Raw genomic sequence first — 15,735 nt, 5'->3', positions numbered from 1 at the left:
GGAGCCCATGGTTCCATCCTCCACCCAGACAGAGCCTGTGGCTGCAGGCTGGGGGCTGCCTGGCACAGCTGCCAGCCACTGGGAATGGGGGCAAGGGCACCCCTGTTTGTGTGGTATGCTCCCTAGTGAGGTCTCTGGAGTGCCAGGTGAGGGAGCTCCAGGCAGAAGTGAGCAGGCTTTGTACCTTCAGGGCTTGTGACCAGGAGATCAATGATTACTACCAGGTCCTTCACCAGAACAACATAGAGGGAAGAGAAGAGCACAGAAGCCCATCAGCAGGAAGAAGGACAACAATGAAACACACCTGGAGTCCCATCTTGGAGCTGCCTGGAAGATGGTTGTTTCTGGCCCCAAGGCACACAGAGCCAAGGTTACTCCTCCCCTGGAACTGCGAAATAGGTATGCACTTCTTACAGTGCCTGCAGAGTTGTCAGCAGAAGCACCAACTCTGGAGGAAAGAAGGCAGCCAGCCCCCACCAAAGAAGAGATACAAGATAGTCTTGATGGGTGACTCCCTCCTGAGGGGGACTGAGGGAGCAATCTGCTGCCCCAACCCCCTAACCCATGAGGTCTGCTGCCTTCCAGGGATGTGGCTGAAAAGATCCCAAAACTTGTTTGGCCCTCCGACCACTACCCCATGCTCCTCATTCATGTGGGCATGAGTGACATGGCCAGGAACAATGCTGGCTGGGTCATAAGGGACTATAGGGCTTTGGGGGCTGGGCTCAAGGGGGTGGGGGCATAGGTAGCTTTCTTCTTGGTCCCTCCAGTTGCAGGTAAGGGTACAGGAGGAACAGATGCATAAAAGAAGTAAGCAGAAGACTTTGGCAACGGTGCTACTGTGAGGGCTTCAGCTTCTCTGACCATGGCATGCACCTCAGGTACTGCGGCCTGTTGGGAAGAGATGGCATCCACTTCACACCAAAGGGGAAAAAGCTTTTCTCAGCTAGAATGGTGGACCTCCTAGTTAGGGCTTTAAACTGAGATCACCAGGGGATGGGCCATTAATTACTAGCACAAGCTGGAGAAATGGCAACCTCAAAACCAGCATCCCAGTGGACAATAAGAAGCATTCTCCCACACTGGCCAATGGACAGGTTATTCCACAGCTCATCAGAAAGCCTAGGGCCTTCAATGGCAGGCTTAGCTGTTTGTACACTAATGCCAGAAGCATGGGAAACAAGCAGGAAGAACTGGCCCCCCTATTAACCAATAAGCAATATGATCTCATAGGGATCATGGAGACCTGGTGGGACCACAGGGTCCAAAGTTGACTGGACCATAGGCATAGGGGGATACACCCTATACAGGAGGGATTGTGTTGGGAAGAAGGGCAGAGGAGTTGCTCTCTATGTGAAGGAACATTACCTCTCCCTAGAAGCGAAGATTGGAAATGAAGAAGGGGGACTTGAGACCCTCTGGGTCAAGATATGGAGTAAGCATGGAGAAGGGATTTGACTGTAGGAGTTTATTACAGACCTCCAAACCAAGTGGACCAGCTTGACCAGGAATTCTCTGGAGAACTGGCAGAGGCTGCATGGTTTTGGAGCATGGTTGTCATGGGTGACTTCACCTACCTAGACACCTCATGGGATGAGCACTCAGTCAGATCTGATTACTCACAAAGCTTCCTCACTTGTGTTGAGGAGCTCTACCTAACTCAAGGAATCTATGGGCCAACCAAGGACAAGGTTCTCTTAGACTTGGTTCTGGCCAAAGAGGATGAACTAGTGAGCAACCTGAGGATCAAAGGGAAACTGGGCAACAGTGACCATGAGATGATCATCTGCTCCATCCACCATAAGTCAGAGAAATCAGCCAGTATGGTAGAAATCCTTGATTTTAGGAAGGCTGACTTCCACAAACTTAGGAGATTGGTTGGCGAGGCACTGTGGGACCATGGTCTGATGAGGAAGGGAGTACAAGGTAAGTGGTTGTTCCTCAAGGAAGTGATCCTAAAAGCTCAAAGGAAGTCTATTCCCTTCATAAGAAAGGCAGCAAAAAGGCTGGGAGATCCTTTTGGCTCAACAGGGAAGTCATGGACCTCCTGAAATTAAACTGAGAAGCCTACAAGTGATGGAAGTCAGGAATAACTACTAAAGAGGAGTACTCAGCAAGAGCCTGCACCTGTAGGGAGCAGATCAGGACAGCAAAAGCACAATCCAAATACAAATTTGCAACTGGAATCAAGGACCACAAAAAGCCCTTCTTTAGATGTACAGCAAGTAGGAGAAAAAATAAAGGAAGCATAGGGCCCCTGACGAATGAAATGGGACAACTGATAACTGACCTTCAGGATAAAACTGACCTCCTGAATGAATACTTCACATCGGTATTCCATCAGTCCATGGGTATTACCCTACTTGACAGGATATAGGATGATCATGGTAGGGGTGACCACCGTCCCACAGTTGGTGTAGATCTTGTGAAGGAACACCTACAAAGGCTTAATATCTACAAGTCAGCAGGACTGGATGAGCTACACCTGAGAATGCTAAAAGAACTGTCTGATGTCATCATGTGACCTATGGCAAAGTTATTTGAAGACTCATGTTGCTTGGGAGAGGTCCGAGAAGACTGGAAGAAGGCCAACATGGTGTCTATCTTTAAGAAATGGCGAAAGGAGGACCTGGGAAATTACAGGCCAATTAGTTTGATCCCAATCTCTGGTAAAATCATGGAGAAAATGATCAAAGAATCCATTAAAGATAGGGTAACAGAAGGCAGTATTCTAAAGGATAGCCAATATGGCTTCAATTACAGGCAGGTCATGCCAGACCAACCTCATTTCCTTCTATGACCAGGTAACTTGCCACTTGGATAGGGGAAATAATGTTGATGTCATATGCTTGGACTTCAGAAAGGCCTTTGACTTGGTGTCCCATGATGTCCTCATGATAAAACTGGGAAAATGTGGCCTTGACTACTTTACGGTCCAGTGGCTAGGTAATTGGCTCCAAGGTAGCACCTGGAGATTACTGATTGACAGAACTGAGTCATCATGGTGGAAGGTGGCCAGTGGCATCCCTCAAGGTTCAGTACTTGGATCAGTACTTTTCAACATGTTCATCAATAATTTAGATTTGGGTATTAAAAGTGAACTACCAAAATTCACTGAGGACACCAAAATATGGGGTAGCGTGGTCACGTTTGAAGAAAGGCTGGCATTACAGCCGACCTGGACAAGTTCACAAAGTGAACAGACCTCAACCTGATGTTGTTTAATACAGAGAAAGATAAAGTGGTCCACCTGGGGAGAAATAATGCACAACACACTTACAGACTCGGCAGTGCAATGCTTGCTAGCACAACAACTGAATGAGACGTGGGTGTTGTGATAGACAACAAAATGAATACGAACCACCAATACGATGCTGTAGCTGGCAGAGCTAATCAGTAGGGCTGTGTGAAGCTTTGGTCCCTGATTCAATTTAGCGGAGATTCGGCCTGATTCGGTGGCCAAATCTCCAAATCCGAATTGAATCAGGAGACCCTTTCATCTCTCTGAATTGAATTGGAACTCTCTGAATCAATTTGGAGAGATTCAGAAAGATTCGGCAATTCAGACATAGACACAGCTTTAAACGTTTTTTCTATGTACCTCGAGATAACAGGCAGCTTGTGAATGCTGTGATGCTAGGGCAGATGGAGCGTCTCACAGGAGTACAGGGGTGCAGTGGCGGGAGTCCCCAGTACTCCCGGCAGCAGACCTGAAAGTGGACCATAGTATCATATTTGGTAGGGTTGGAAGGGACCTGAGCAGATCATCAAGCCTTACCCCCTGCCTTGCAGGAAAGAGTATTGGGGTCAAATGACCCTCACAAAGTGATTGTCTAGCCTTGTCTTAAAGACCCCCAGGGTAGGAGCCAGCACCACTTTGCTTGGAAGTTGGTTCCAGATCCTAGCCACCCTGACCGTGAGGTAGTGCCTCCTGATGTCTAGCCTGAATCTACCCTCTGCCAGCTTGTGACTGTTATTTGTAGTTACTCCTGGTAGTGCTTGGGGGGAACAGGGACTCCCCCAATGCCTGCTGGTCCCCTATGACTACTTTGTAACTGGGCACTAGATCCCCACTCAGCCTTCTCTTGTAGAGGCTGGACAGGTTCAGGTCCCTTAACCTCTCCTCACAGGGCCTGCCCTGCTGCCCCCTGATCATGCAAGTGGTCCTCCTCTGGACCCTCTCCATGTTGTCCACATCCTTCTTGAAGTACGGCACTCCTGGTCCACTTCTGGGCCTGCCGGGGAGTGCGCCCCTCCCCAGGTCTTGGCAACGGTGGCTTCTAAGGGGGCACCTGGGGTCCCCCCATGGCCAATCACCGAGTCAGAGGGGCGGGGGGCGCTTCCCAGCAGACCTGGAAGTGGACTGAAGGTGCTTCTGGTCGACTTCTGGGGCTGTTGGCGAGTGTGCTGGGGACCCCTCTGCGCTCCTGTGGGATGCTCCGTGCACCCCAGCATCGCAGCGTTCACGAGCTGCCTGGTACCTTGAGGTATGTAGGAAAAACATTTAAAGCTGTGTCTATGGCCGAATCATTGGTTCTCTGAATCAGCATCGAATCTTCAGATTTGGATTCAGCTGAAAAGAATCGGGGGCAGTGATCCGAATCAACAAATCAAATCACTGTCTCTGATTCCAGTGGAATCTGAATCCAAATAGAATATGGCCTGTTTTGCACACCCCTACTAATCAAACACTGGCACACGTCTACCAAGGTATCTCGAGCAGGGCTAAGGATGTCATCCTCCCTCTCTACTTGGCCTTGGTGAGACTGCAGCTGAAGTACTGTGTCCAGTTCTGGGCGTTGCACTTTAGGAAGGATGTGGAGAAGCTCGAGAGAGTCCAAGGGGGACCACGCTTATGATTAGAGGCCTAGAGAGCAAGTCATATGAGGAGAGGCTGAAAGGTGTGGGACTGTTCAGCATGGAGAAGAGAAGAGTCAGAAAGGACTTGGTGGCAGCCTATAAGTATATCAGGGGTATACATCAATGCCTTGGGAAGCATCTATTCACCAAGGCGCCCCAGGGGAGGACAGGAAATAATAGGCACAAACTGGTTGAACATTGCTTCAGGCTAGATGTAAGGAAAAACTTCTTTACAAGTCGAGTGCCGAGGGTTTGGAACAGGCCCCCTCCAGAGGTGGTACAGTACCCTTCAATACCCAAGGAAACAGATTCATTACAACCTAAGAAAAAACCAGTATAGCAGGCTAATGCTGAACCAGGACCAATGCATGACTAGCTGTTGGTGAAACTGAATCTTTGTGATGTCACTACAGCTGTAGAAACCAAGAGTCAACACAGCGAACATGAAATATGGCAACAAAAGAGCAGGAAAAGTTGAGTGAGGAGGCAACATCAAGTCTGGCAGGGTCATCATCACAATAGCTTAACTGACAGAAGAACACTTTACGGGCCTGGGTACAGCTCTATCGTCAATCTGCAAAGATGACTCAGGAAGTTGACTGGCTATGCAACCAGGCAGGCATGTGTCAAGTAGACCTCTCTACAAACCTGAAGGACCAGGACCACAAGGTGATCTCTTTTGTTGATGTCCCCAGCCTCAGATCCAAAAGCAAAGAAAGATGCAAGCCAACATCTCTGAATATTCAACTGAACTTGGTCTAACAAATAAGGAGGAACAGGAGGTCATCATAATAAAAGACTATGAGAAGCAAAATCATTCTCAGACTGAAGGAGCAGTTTGTCTTTTTAAATATGGTTCAGCTGATGAACTTAGCATTGTGATCTGGCTCAACACCGACCTTCAGAAATATACAGTTGGATTCCAACAGGCACCGGCTCCTTCAGATAATCCACAAAAATGCAGACAAGACCCTTGTGGTAAGCTACCATCTCCCAGGGCATCTCACGAGAGGATAACTCAGGGACTACTAATGGTGAAATGCCTTCTTAAAGCCCTAGCGGGAGAAGATAAGGGACAATCCTGGTCTCAAAGTCTAGTATTTATAGTGTAAAAAGTATTTCAGTGTAAAAAGCCCGAAAATCTGAAGCCATGAAGGTAACAGGAATGAACTCAAATGCTCCTTTTCCCTTGTCTCTTCCAGAGCCGTGCATTTCGCCTTTCATTGCTGTAAACTGCATAGCTTGAGATTCTGGGTCCTGGAACCCTGTTTTAAGTGGAGCAAATGCTAAACTTGACTTATCCATTGAGCAGTGCTTTTCTGAAGTTTGCACAAAGATGCTTGAGATTTGCATCCTTCTTTTTCCTTCAAGAAAACCTTGAGAAAAACTATCCTTTCTGCATGTAAATGATGAGGATCTGAAGAAGCTTCCTCTGCTAGATGAAAAATGGACAAGAAGGGCTACAGCATGAGGGATATTCTCCAGGAAGTAATGAGGTACTTTGGAAACCAATAAATTGATGCTGCTGTGGGAAACATGACTTTCTGTGGACTGATGGACTGGATGCTTAATAATCTCCAAGGAAGTGCCAACTCCTTCTTCCTCTCAAGACACTTAGACCCAGCCAAAGTGCCCAAACCAGCTCTCTATTGGAGCAAAAATCAAACGTTTGCGGGTGTAGTGCTGCAATGAATTCAATACGCTGTCATACACAAGCTGGGCAAGATCATCAATTAAAAAAAATTATATAGAAAGGGCTACTTTATTAAGCATTTCATCAGAGTTTAAAAAAAATAACTAAGCAACTAATAGAGGAGTGTACTCCATCCATGTCTAGGCAAGGCCTGAATCTGTCCTTGTTGCAGCAGAGAAGCCCTAAAGCAGGGATGTACACTTCCCCCTTCATCCAGGGTCACCTGCCAGGTGCACTGCCCAGAGGAAGGCTGCCACCAGTAGGATCAGCTCTGGCCAGACATGAGCTCTCAACACTTTTGCAAGGGGGAGACTGGACTATGCATGCAGATGTATACACAGATTAGTGAATTGATGTACAGCAAAGGCACGGGACTCTGTGTGGCTTTTCACAGCTATTTTCATTGAACAAAGTGGTCTACTAAAAATGATGTCAAGGGCTGTATGTTGTGCATCCCTGTCCCAGAACTTTTTTTCCATGCTGCCTATGAGTCTGCATAGTATAAATATCTCCTCTGAAGCAGACACAAACCCAGAAAACTGCAGAACTGGCTTCCAGGTCATCCCTTAGAGCTTAGATACTAGACATCTGGGCCTTGTCTCTCCAGGGGCAAACTGTTGTAGATGCGACCTAGAGAAACTGCCCAGGAATGGATTAACCTGCCTGGCACTCTCCATCCCTCTGGCTGTGGGGAATGGAAGGTGTAGTGGTGCAGCTCTGCAGATTATTTCTAACATTGCTGGCAACTTCCTCCTGCTGCAGGGCACTTAGTAGTGATGTTGCATTTTCATAGGTGCCCTGGGAAGGGAGGGCCAGGTTCCGCTGTTGTCTGTATAGTAGCAGGGAAGAGTAGGAAAGGAGAAGGACTTTGTTGGAATGTGAGGCCTGCTTTAAATACATTAAAAACCTCCTCACCTCAATTTAATGTAATTTGTTTATCTGTCTACACTTTAAAAGGGCATAATTCATGAAAACATATCAAGTGTTTTGCCAAATCAGTAATTATTTATATAATAGGGCACAACCTACAACATATTTCTGAACAGAAACACAGTAGTAGCTCTGAAGTACAGTAGCTCAAAAAGCATTTAAATCATAGATTCATAGAGACGAATCATTCCTATCCAAACCATTCTATACAAATCCACTGTCTAATCTATTAGCAAAACTACACACTAAACCCTGACACCAGAAGATACAACTTCCTAATCTGCCACAGGTAGAGCAGGACCATGGCAGCCAACATCCTGCTGCTGCAAAGATTATTTAAAAAAAGTCTCGAGAGATGCAAGGAGGAGAGCCACACTTTTTTTTTTATTTGTGGCATTCCAAAAGGACTTTATTTGTGGTCCAGCCTTATCAGTATTTTCATTTAATTTATTCTTTCTCCATGAAATACTCACCCAGTCACACAACAGACAATTGTGCCTCATGAAACGTAAAAGTAAACAATGATTGTTCTCAACAGCTATTCTTTCTACCAGTGGACCTTTTGGTTGTACTTTCCAGGTGGTCTGTCTTTAGCCCCACAGTGCTATCTAGGAAGCCAACTTCCAACACCTTCTCCCTGCAATATGTTCTGGAGAAGCTGGTATCCAGTTTCAGTGGCTCATGCCCCAAGGTGTCCAGTCCTTGCTTGCTGTGCTGTGAGACTTGCAGAAAGCTACTTCATACTGATGCAATGATTCCCATATGGAATAGAAAATACTGGTGTAAGAAAGCTTTACACTGGTATGTCTAGGTCCACATTAGATGTCCTGGGATGTCTAGTGGTTAGCTGTGTTAGTCTCTAAGGTGTAACTCTGCCTTATCTTCTGCCTGACTTCAGACTAATTAGTTGAGAGAGGTCTGACCTTTCGTAGACAACAACCAACTTTTCTATACATGAGGTCTCCCTCAAGATTTTGCTGGACTGCTATTCTTCTACCATGGCTTCTTCAGGATCTAGAAACTGGTTTCACTGACCCAGACTATGGAAAATGCCAATAAGGAAGACTTCCTCATGGAACTGCTTCTAAGAAACACCTACCCTTAGTGTACAGAGGATAGAAGTCCCATTCTTACAAGGGTTTGGCTCCTCTTGTCAGCCATGCATTGAAGCTCAACTATGCACTCCAGGAGGTGAAAGCCATTCTATAATCCCAATATTATTTTCTTATCTCAAGCAAGTCCTGTTGGACCCACTTCTAAACTCTGTCATTAGGTCCTGTCCCACTAGCACCCGCCAGCTTCCCCCCTTCAATTCAGTAGGCTGTTGGCTGCCTGTAAACATCTGTATGTACTCAGGCTCAATACTATTCACTTCTTTACTCTTGTGTTCTAATGTAACACCAAGCACTAGGATTTCCTGCCACTCGTGGATGATGAAGATCCTGGTTAAACAGTCTTTACTTCAGCTTGGTTCTACCAGTTATAAACTGGAGGGCTTTGCATGGTGCCTGGATAGACTTGTTACTGGCTTTCGGCATTTCCCAATGTCCTGAGGTTCTGTCCGCCATCGCCCCTTACAAGTTCATCTTGGATTCCCAACCTGAGGCCCCACAAATTTACAAGACTGGCAGGAAGGTTCACTAACAGCATATGAGGAAGAAACTTCCTGATCTCAGTTCATCTCCAATCCTAGCCCAACTCGCAATAGCCCAGAATTGTAACTGAAGAGAAAACCCAGTTTGATCTTTTCAGAATCCAGTTGGAGCATGCCCACTATAGACACGATCTGCCAGAAGTTTGCTGTGGAGCTCTGCCACAAAGACATCCATCTTCTCCAGAGATCCAGGATGGGTGATATTTTATAAAGGGGAGTGTAATAAAAGTAAATCGGATGGAAAAAGGGAAAATACTTTGCAGGGAGAAATTCTTAACTGGTAGAGAGGTTCATCAAACAATAAAAAAAATATTTTCCATATATGACTGCTATGATTGTATAATTTTTCAACACTCTACTAGTAAGAGCTTCATAAAAGTTTGCATGGGCCAGGTTTTACATCTCATTTGCACTGCTACTGTGTTTTTATTGGTTTTATTTCAAGAGTTAAACGGGAAAAGGAAAAAACAGGCAGATTCTGTATTTGTAAAACTGAAAGAAAAAGGGGGAGCAATGGGGAAAAAGCAGAAGACAGAAAAGGTGCCAAAGGAAGAGAAACAGAAGTTTCTCAAACCTAAAGGTGTTTTGTTTTTTTTACCATTACAGGCTGTTGGTGAGCTATTCTTTGTTTTATTGCTATTTGACAGATGACACTGTAAAATGATCAAACTCTTTCTGCCAAACTCGCTCTTCTAACCAGAAGCTAATAACTTTGTGCTAATCTATCATTACATTAAGGTGTCACTTCATTTGGGTGTTTCTCGTGATTCACATTTTGAAAAAGCTGGGCAGCTGAAGTTCCAAGTCCCTTGCAGCAGGTTCTGGGTTGAGGCAGCTAGGGACATGGAACAATTACCAAAGCAGCTCAACTCCCAAAAGGGAGACATATCAAGTATCCTCTTGTCCAGCATACAGAGGGTCTTGCACAAGGCTGGGTTCAATATAGAAGACAGGTCCAGCAAAAAAACCCAGAGCTTTAAGTATATTTCTGCCAGTGAATATAAGCCCTCCAAACAGGCCTTAGCCAAGCAGCCCAATTCAGCCATGGAACAGTTTGACAATATAGATCAGGTCAACAAGCAATTTATTGACCAACTGGTAGAATCTGTGATGAAGATGTGTCTCTTCATGGCCAAAGACAGTGGCACTGACTTAGCTATAGCTGACTTGTCAGAGGGACCCAATGCATTTGGTCCCTCATCTGCAAAAATTTAAACCATGACCAGGAAAGCTTCAAAATCAAAACAGAATAGAAACCACTTGCAGGTTCATCTTCAAGTTCTCAAGTGATAGTACTAACTACAGTGCCAACAGCAGCTCACAAATAAAGAATCATAGAATCACAGAAAGTTAGGGACCTCAGGAGATAATTTAGTCCAACCCCCTGCTCAAAGCAGGACCATCCCCAACTAAATCATTCTAGCCAGGACTTTGTCTAGTTGGGTCTTAAAAACTTCCAAGGATGGAGATTCCACCACTTCTCTAGGTAACTTGTTCCAGTGTTTCACCATCTTCCTAGTGAGAGAGTTTTTTTCCTAATATTCAGCCTAAACCTCCCTTGCTGCAACTTAAGACCGACCATTGCTCCTTGTTCTCTCATAAGTCACCACTGAGAACAGCCCATCCTCTTTGGAACCAGCCTACAGGTAGCTAAAGGCTGTTATTAAATCCCCCCCTCAGTCTTCTCTTCTCCAAACTAAATAAGCCCAGCTCTCTCAGCTTTTTCTCATAAATCATGTGCCCCTGCCCCTGAACCATTTTCGTTGCTCTCCGTTGGACTCTTTCCAACTTGTCCACATCCTTTCTATGGTGGGGGGGACCAAAACTGGGCACAGTACTCCACATGTGGCTTCACCAGTTTAGACAGAGGAGAATAATTACTTCCCTCGATCTGCTGGCAACGCTTCTATTACTACAGCCCAGTATGCTGTTAGCTTTCTTGACAACAAGGGCACAGTGCTGGCTCATATCCAGTTTACTGTCCATTGTAACCCGCAGGTCCTTTTCTGCAGAACTGCTGCTTAGGCAGTCAGTCCCCAAGCTGTAGCAGTCCATCATCCTAAGGGCAGGACTTTGCAGTTGTCTTCATTGAGCCTCATGAGATTTATTTTGGCTCAATCCTCCAATTTGTCTAGGTCACTCTGAATCCTAACCCTACCCTCCAGTGTATCTACTTCATTCCCAGCTTGGTGTCATCTGCAAACTTGCTGAGGGTACAATCCATCCCATTTTCCAGATTGTTAATGAAGATATATTGAACAAAACTAGCCCCAGGACCAACCCCTGGGGCGCTCCACTTGATACTAATTGCCAATTGATCCATTGATTACTACCCGTTGAGTCTGACAATCCAGCCAGCTTTCTATCCACCTTACAATCCCTTCATCCAACCCATACTTCCTGAGCTTGCTTGCAAGAATGCTGTGGGAGACTGTATCAAAAGCCTTACTGAAGTTAAGATATATTATGTCCACTGCTTTCTGCACATCCACAGAGCCAGTTCTCTCTCATTACGGAAGGCCGTCACGTTGGCCTTGGTAAATCCATGCTGAATGTTCCTAGTCACCACCTTCTCCTCCAAGCAGGGCTGTCCCTAGGCGGGGATGAATCAGGATGACCGCCTTGGGCCCTGTGCTTTCAGGGGCCTGCAGAGTTGGGCGGAGCAGCGCAGCAATGCCACACTGCCACTGGCGTCACGTCCAGCCACTGAGCCCCCCCAGCCACAGAATCTGCTGCCGAATCCAGCATGTCCGGCCACTTGCTACCCCCCGCAAATCCATTGCCGGCTTCCTCGCGTCCGGGGGAGGGGCCCCGCACAGACTGATTTGCCCCAGCCCCCGCACCCTGCTCGGGTTGTCTCTGCCTCCAAGTACTTAGAAATGGATTTTTTAAGGACCTGCTCCCTGATTTTTTTGCAGTCTGAGGTGAGGCTGACTGGTCTGTAGTTCCCTAGATCCTCCTTCTTTTCTTTCTTTAAAATGGGCACTATATCTGGCCTTTTCCAATCATTTGGGACCTCTTGCAATAGCCTCTACTTTTCAAAGACGATAGCCAGTGGCTCTGCAATCACATTAGCCAACTCCCTCAGCACCCTCAGATACATTGCATCTGACCCCCTGGATCTGTACATGTCCAGCTTTTCTAAACAGTCCCTAACCTGTTCTTTCACCACTGTCGCCTGTTCACCTCCTCCCCAAACTGTGATGCCAGGTGCAGTAGTCTGATAGTTGACCTTGCCTGTGAAGACTTGAGGTAAAAAAAGCATTGATTACTTCAGCCTTTTCTTCATCATCTGTCACTAGGTTCCCCACCCCCTTTCAATATGGGACCCACACTTTCCCTGACCTTCCTCTTGTTGCTGACATATTTGTAGAAACCCTTCTTGTTACCCTTCACATCCCTTGCTAACTGCAACTCCAATTGCACTTTGGTCTTCCTGACTTAATCCCTGCATGGGTCAGCAATATTCTTGTACTCTTCCTGAGTTGTTTGTCTAAGTTTTCTCTTCTTGTAAGCTTTCTTTTGTGTTTAGTCTCACCAGAGAGATCTCTGCTAAGCCAAGCTGGTTCCTTACCACATTTTCTATTTTTCCTGCAAGTCAGGATGGCTTGTCCCTGCTCCCCTTGTAAGGTTTCTTCAAAATACAACCAGCTCTCCTGGGCTCCTTTCTTCCTCAGACTGTCCTCCCAGGGGTTATGCCCATCAGTTCCCTGAAGGAGTCAAAGCCTGCTTTTTTGAACTCCAGGGTCTGTACTCTGGACTTCAGAAGTGCAGAGCTTCAGGCTATGCTCCAGCAGATGGTTGCTGTTCAATATGCTCAACCTGTCATTTATGCATGGAAATAACAAGAATCTGAAGAAGCTTTCTCTGCTAGCTTCAGCATGGGGGATATTCTCCAGGTAACGAGGTGTTTTGAAAAACAACAGATTGATCCTGGTTTGGGAAATGTAATTCCCTGTGGACTGATGGACTGGATGCCTATTAACTTCCAAGGAAGTGCCAACTCCTCTTCCCTCTCAAGTCTCTTTGACCCAGTCAAAGGGCCCAAATCAGTTCACTACTGGAGCAACAAATGAACACACTTGCAACTGACAGCTCTTCATTGAATTCAGTAGGCTGTCATTTGGACTTCTCTTTTGCAAAACCTTACAGATTACCTCTGAGAATAAAGGGAAGCATGTAGATTCAATCACTTTAAGAAAGTTTTTGAACAATGTAAAGACAAACGCCTTCTTGATCCAATTTTCTAAAAAGTTTCTTGCTTAGAGGGATGCTGGGCATGTTCTCTTTTGCCAGAACAGAACCTCAGCTCATCACCTGAGAACTAAAGGAAACACTTGCTGTCCCAGGTGTGTCAAACTCATCAGGTCCCAGGGGCCAGATGAGAGTCACGGGGCTGGTGTGCGGGGCAGATTTCACTTTGCTAAGATTGCCTCCTCAAACATGGTGTGAGTGGAGACTGGGTTTGTTTTATCTGGTGCTTGTCTGCCTACTTGTTTATTTCCAAATGCTTGTTACTGAGTTTTATGAATTGTTCCCACTTAGTCACTGAACCTGCCTCCTATGATGAGGATGTCAAGGACTGGTTTCTGCCTCGTACAATAACCTATTCATCTCAAACATCTGAATGGTTTCCATGGGAACTTGGGAGCTCAGCTCCCTTTAGAATGGGAAATTTTTATTTACATTCTGTGGATAAATATTGCTCCCGACTATCACAGGGAGCGGACTTTGCACCTGTACCAGAGTATTAGCTCAAGTTCCTCATGATACTAGGGTCACCCCTCTCTTTAAGGGGTATAGGACATAGGGCCAGAGCAATTTCATTTAGGTATCACACCCTCCAGATTATAAAGGCCACAAAATGGCTCAACTGAGGGAGAGTTGCAGGTGAGATGCTGGGGATCTACTATAAGATCTTGAAAAAGGATAGAAAGGAGCAGGGGGAGGGGAGGATCTCCTTTCAGTAGCAGGACAGGCAAAGAAAAACCCTCTGTAGGCCCATAGTAGGCATAGGTTTGGTTTTGATATTTTGCCACTGGCTTAAGATGAAGAATAAAACTGGGCTCCAAAAGAGTTTGGGCATAGCAGCATGTCCTTCGTGGGCTGGGTAAACGGGCTTCCAGTGCATATGTCTACACTCAGGTTAGCTTAAAGCAAATGAAAGCAGGAACACTGTGAAACAGCACTTCAGCTGCTGTGTCCGCAGTAACATTGCACTCACTTGTGCGGGTTGCATGGTTCTCTGTGTTGCAGTAAGCAAGCTGCTCTGTCATTATTATTATGGGATAACTTGCCTGTCCTTTCTGGGCACATAGTGGAAGGAGAGCTGTGGGTGGCACTGGGGGACTGGCAATATGTAGGTGCAACGAGCCAGCATTCATGTTTTAGGGTTGGTATGGTATATTAGCAGCGGATGAGTTGTGTTTTATCTTGCTCCCTTCTTAGGACAGGCGGCGTGGTTAGAATCCCACTGCACTCAAGTGAAGGGCTTTAGGTGCAGACAGGAGTCGTGTTAGGGGGACTGCCTGACTTATAACTCCCAGTAATTTTGCAGTGCAGCCAGGCCCACTCCACTTACTCTGTGAAGACAGCTGGACTTCATTTACTCCATAAATCCTTTTATCCTCTAATGGATCACAAAACAGCCAATGGAGATTTAATTTTTGTTCCCAGTTGTAATGACACAATCACAGGACTGTTTCTGGCCTACCTACCTTAATCCTGATAGTTAAAATCCCATCTGTATGGGAGGTGTGTGAAGAGTAAGATTTCATGTACAGTTTACCTGTGATATTTAGGGACTCCTGTGTCAAAAGCTTGGGTGTGATAGGGGCTAGCAGGATTTTAAAAATGCAGTTCTAAATTCATAGGGCCAAGTCCATCCTGTTTAGGGCTCATCTCAGCTCTGACCATCAATAGGAGTAGGAAGTAAAGTTGTAAACGAATTTAGGACTCACAAAATTAACTGGAGTTCATGCACCTCATTACTTTCATTTCATAGTTTTTTCCTTCCTCCAAACATGATGAGATATGCTAAAAATCCTCCAGCTCCAGGTCAGCCTCTGCTTTCCTTTTTCATGTCCTTGTGACAAGGTAATCAGCAGAATTTGCAGATTTGTTGGAATCTGGCAGGGCTGCACTATGAGCACTTCAGCCATGGCCTCAACCTTGCAACCCCTGTGCTATCAACCATGTACTATGTACATGGAAGTGATTTTTCAACTTCTTTTCTTTGTCATAAGGCTACAGAAATAGACTTTGTGGGGCACTTCCCCCATAAATTTCATGTTTACCAAAGAAATGGGGAGTGGCAATGGTGGCCTCCCATCTCACCTAAAAATGAGAAACCTGTGGGTTAGGGTTAGCTCCCCCTTCTCTCTCAGGCTCTGAGGGCATAGCTTGTGGCCCATGCAAACTCCATTATTTCATTATGCTGTCTGCCTCCATCTCTGATCCTCTCCCGTTGTCTCTTGTGCTTGCTTCTTTTTGCACAAACATTTTTACATTTGGACGTATTCAAGTCAGCCGGCCCGGATGATCTCCACCCTAGAGTTCTAAAGGAACTGGCCAAAGTCATTGCAAGTCCCCTGGCACA

The 15,735-nt window shown here is 46.0% G+C and overlaps 1 pseudogene; it reads left to right on the top strand.

Annotated features, from left to right (window-relative positions):
- The first annotated feature begins 1,550 nt into the window (after positions 1-1,550).
- On the top strand, positions 1,551-10,465 carry LOC109315224 (annotated as a pseudogene).
- The last annotated feature ends 5,270 nt before the right edge of the window (positions 10,466-15,735 follow it).

Source organism: Crocodylus porosus, unplaced genomic scaffold (assembly GCF_001723895.1).
Source record: "Crocodylus porosus isolate Cpor-Errol unplaced genomic scaffold, CroPor_comp1, whole genome shotgun sequence".
NCBI lineage: Eukaryota > Metazoa > Chordata > Crocodylia > Crocodylidae > Crocodylus > Crocodylus porosus.
The sequence above is the reverse complement of the archived record's forward strand: the minus strand, read 5'-3'. Positions and strand labels throughout refer to the sequence as shown.